This window comes from Larimichthys crocea, chromosome XIII (genome assembly GCF_000972845.2).
Source record: "Larimichthys crocea isolate SSNF chromosome XIII, L_crocea_2.0, whole genome shotgun sequence".
NCBI lineage: Eukaryota > Metazoa > Chordata > Actinopteri > Sciaenidae > Larimichthys > Larimichthys crocea.
Window position 1 is genome coordinate 16,150,088 of NC_040023.1, and position 4,625 is coordinate 16,154,712.

At 45.1% G+C, this 4,625-nt stretch overlaps 1 protein-coding gene across 1 annotated transcript in view; it reads right to left on the reverse strand.

The window, feature by feature from the left end:
* The window catches only part of efna3b (ephrin-A3b), a 54,166-nt gene extending 53,553 nt beyond the window's left edge, over positions 1-613 (reverse strand). The window contains exon 1 of the mRNA XM_010729847.3: positions 99-613. The gene's annotated coding sequence lies outside the window, so the exon portion shown is untranslated. The remainder of the gene's footprint in view (positions 1-98) is intronic.
* Positions 614-4,625: the final 4,012 nt, after the last annotated feature.

Here is a 4,625-nt window from a genome sequence, read left to right on the forward strand (position 1 = left end):
CCGACAAATCCTGGGGCTTCAAACAAGGGGGTTTGTGGAAGTCCTTAAAGAGCGGTTCCCCTTTATGACTGAGCTGCGCCTGGTCCTCTCTCTCTCACCGGGAACTGCTGCTTCTGAGCCCGTCAGAGGAGTGTGAGAGGCCGGTACTGGGTCCAAGCAGGAGGTCGGTCTTCCTCTGGGCATGAAACAGTCCTGTCCGCTTGGAAAGAGTTATGTGCTACTGGTGTAAAAAAAATATATAATAATAATAAAGATGGTGAAATAATACTAAGCAAGTCCTCTTCTTCTTTTTCTAAACTCTTGTTATCTGCGTGCTGCTGCAGTTTCTTTCCTCCCCTCTTCCTTTTCCAAAGGATCCGATGCAAAGATGCAAAGCACGGCGGGCTGCTGAGCTCTGTGATCGCTGCAAACAATTCAAGCAGCCAGTTTCATGAGGTCTTCAAGACTCTATCCGACAACCATCGTTTACGGCGAGCAGCCTGCCCACCCGTCTCTCTCCTTTCTCTCTCTCTCCTCCTTCTCCTCTCTCTGTTTGGTAGGCAGCGCTCGTTCACTTTCTAACTCCGCCCCCTGCGAGCGACAAAGCGCATTCCTCCAATATTGTGGCCGAGTCGCAGCACATCAGGCATCACTGCGACTTCAAGTTTTTCTTTTTTTTTTTGTCAACTATTCGACCTCCACCGCCGGTATGAAAGTAGAAAGCTCTGAATCCCCCCCTTCTGCCAGATACGTCTGCAGCCACCATCTGCAGTCTATTTTTCAACGTAACATCCCCATCCACCACCACCACCACCTACCCCACCTCCTCCCCAGACACACACACACACACACACACACACACACTTTTGCATTTTATTACTAAGGCTAAAAAACACTCATACACTCACGCACACACACACACGCACACACACACACATACACACACACACTTTTGCATTTTATTACTAAGGCTAAAAAACACTCATACACACACACACACACACACACACACACTTTTGCATTTTATTACTAAGGCTAAAAAACACTCACACACACACACACACACACACACTTTTGCATTTTATTACTAAGGCTAAAAAACACTCATACATACACACACACACACGTATACACACACACATACACACACACATACACTTACGCACACACACATTGCATCCTCAGACACTGTAAGTCAGTCTAATAGCTACAGCACTATCATCATACAGTCCTCTTATGGCTGCAGCACATTAACGCGTGTGTTCACGCACACGCCCTCTCACTTAAAAGCCTAATCCACATCNGTTTTGATCACACTCAAGTAAGTTACATGAATTCAGTCTGCCAAATTGTAAAGTAAATAGTTGATAGTACAGTTATAATAGTTGAGTTCTTCTCATGCAGATGTGATGTGGCTCATACATTCCTGGAGCTCTGTCCTGCAGAGACATGGTAAAATGGTCAGTGATTTGCCCCCCCTCTGTCACCTCCACTGCCACAAACTGTGCATTAGACGTGTTTGTGTGTGTGTGTGTGTGTGTGTGTGTGTGTGTGTGTGTGTGTGTGTGTGTGTGTGTGTGTGAGAGAGAGAGAGAGAGAGAAGAACAGGCCAGACAGGGGAAAAGACAGGAGTAGGGAGTGAGAAAAAAGAGAGAGATAGCAGATAAGAGAAAGATTGTTACAGTTTTCTTGCTGCCTGCTGGGAATGAGTTGGTTAAGGAGAAGTCAGAATGATTTATTGGGAGAAAAAAGGAGGGAAACAGGGAGAAGGAGAGCAAGAAAGAGAGAGAGATGAGATGCCATCGGGGAATCCCTCTGTCTTCTCCAGTCCTTCCACCCCTCTCATGAGCTGTCCATTTAATCCTCCCTCTGTCTTTCTCTCTTCTCCCTCTCCTCCTCACCTTATTCTCCCATTTCCAATGCAAACTTTCTCCACTCCTGCGATCCCAGAAACCTGGCTCTGCTATTTTGCCTCTGTCTTTTGTTAGCTTTGTCTCTGGTGGTCTACCTGTCTCCTCTGCCTCTGCCTCTCTCTCTCCATCTCTCACCGTTACAGCAGGCATGCAACTTTTTAATGAGCACTCCTCCTTTGCCTCCTCGCCTTGCTCCTCTGTCTATCATTTCTCCTCAGTCTCTCCATGTTGTATCTCTGTTTATCACTACACTGGATTGTATAGTATCACAGCAGCACAGTCAAACACCTGGTACAATTAAATATACATGCCCAGATATAGCCTAGGCACGTAGGCCTATATAAACATACATTCACACTCCCTCTTTCTGCCCTTAAAGGGTCGCTTCACACAAACTGTACAAAAATACATATTTCATGATTAAGCATTTGTTATCCATGTAGATGATTTAGGGTTTGTTTGTTCAGGTTATGCTGCTATTCTGTCGTAAATAGAATTTGACTGCTGGTCACAACATTTGAAAGATTTAAAGGAATAGTTCAACATTTGGGGAAGCACCCTTACTCTCTTTCTTGCTGAAAGTTACGTGAGAAAACTGACACTTCTCTCTTGTCTGCCCATGAAATATGAAGCTGCAGCTTGCAGCCTGTTCACTTGGCTTATGGAGACTGCTAGCCTGGAATTGGATAACGCCCTGGAAAACTGCAACATGTTTGCACAGATTAAACAAATGAGATATAGCAAAGTTAATTAGCGAGCTTGAGAGGTGCTGGTAGGACGATTAGACAGAGCTAGAGTCTCTTGACTGTAGCTTCAAAATGTCTAAAACTATTACTGAAAGAGAACATTACCAGAGTAGGCGTAGTCTTTATGAAAGTGAGCAAGGAGGTTGATTCCTGACCTTGGGAATGCATATGAATGCAAGCACCTGTAGATTTGCTATCATGCAAGCAAAGTTCTGTAGGCTACTTAGATCACGTGAAGACACGTGAAGTTTCATTTGCTGAAGAAAGCTATGGAATACAGTCAAAAGCTTCAATAAATCATACAAATATTTGATCACACCTATATAAACCTTTTAGAGTGTGTTCTGTCGTGATTGTCCAGAACAGCAAGGATACTGTGTCTGGAAAGATGTTGCTTATTATCATTTTTGACAGATGTCTAAAAGCCATGTGAAAATCAAACCAAAAGCTGTATGGCCAGATATCGCTGGAATTAAGTGAGGAAATGTGTTTTTTGCCTTGTGAACTGACCCTTCAAATCCCAGCCAGTAGAGCATGGATGATTGACTGTACTGGAGCTACAGGGGGGTGGTTATAAATATACCATATGGCTACATTTTAAAGGAAACTGTAAATCAGGTGCAGGAAGGCAAAGTTGGGAATCGAACACCGACAGGAGCAGGTATTTTGTACTTTTTTGAATAACAAAAATTCCATTTCTCACTTTTGCATTTGGTTTGCTTTGAAACAGACGCTGACATGTGCTGTTTCAACAAACGCCCCTGTCAATTCTAATCATCCAGGTTGGATTTTCCAGGCGTGGGTTGCAGTGCTATTAGATTACTTTTGTATTGGGGTTATTATGAGAAATGACCTCGGGGCTGACTGCATGCGGTGACACCGAGGCTCTTATGACATTTCAACCCAGAGCTGGCCAACAACACATCTGTCAAATGCTCCTTTCTGCAACCTCGAAATCTAATCGGAGCTTTCTCATAGCACTGATAATTAGATATTAGGCCCCTACAGGGCTCACATCCCTCTCTGGGGCCCCAGGAGGTAAACAGTGCACATATGAATTCAGCAGGACCCTTGTATGTACATGAGCATCATGTAAATATACAGTAAACACTATATTTTTGTACACTTGTATGTGTGCTGCATTTCAATGGCATTCTTGAACTGGGAGTCTCTTTCTCACTCCGCCTCCCGCTCACTCTGTGTCTTGGCCTGCTTCGCTGTTCACTGTTGTGTTAGTAAATTGTACTGACACTCCCCCCGCCCTCCTCTCGCTCCCTCACCACCTCTGCTGCTCCCCCCTCCCTCCCTGTCCCTCTCTCACCCGACTGACTGACACGAATTTTCAATCTCTCTGTTTACCTTTCACTGCTGTGCCTAAAACAACACTGTTACGGGCTAAGAGCAAGGAGGAGACTGGGCGGGGGGGTGTGGGGTGTGGAGATGAAGCTGAGTACGGCAGAGCATTGGAAGAAGGAGAAAAAAAAAAGAGGGAGGAGGATGAGGAGGAGAGGTGCCACTGAGATTGGATGGGAGTAGGAGAACGGCAAAGGGGGTGGGAGGCGCGGAGGGGATGTAAAAAAGAAAAAAGAAAAAAAGAAGAAGAAGTGAAAGAGGTGCAAAAAGAGAGAACAGGGCTTTCTCTGTGTTTTGGTTGGAGAGGAATCCAAAGGGGAATGAGGAGAGAGGGGTTAAGGGAAGGAGAAGAGGAGCTGATACTTTTGAGCAGTCACGCAAAGTGAACCAGCAGAGGGGACAGAGGAGAGGAGAGAGAGGAGGGGGGAAGAAAAGGAAATGAAAGGGTGGAAGAGAATGTAAGTCAGAGTTGGGAGAAAGAGTTAGATGGGGCACAGAACATTAGGAGTGCAATGAGATATAGAGAGTGTGGGGAGGGAGAGAGAGAGAGATTTATAGAAGTACAGAGAGAGGGAGAGGACAGCAAGAGTGATGTGTAGAGAGAGAGAGGTTTTTTTTTTAAAAGAAGAAGACA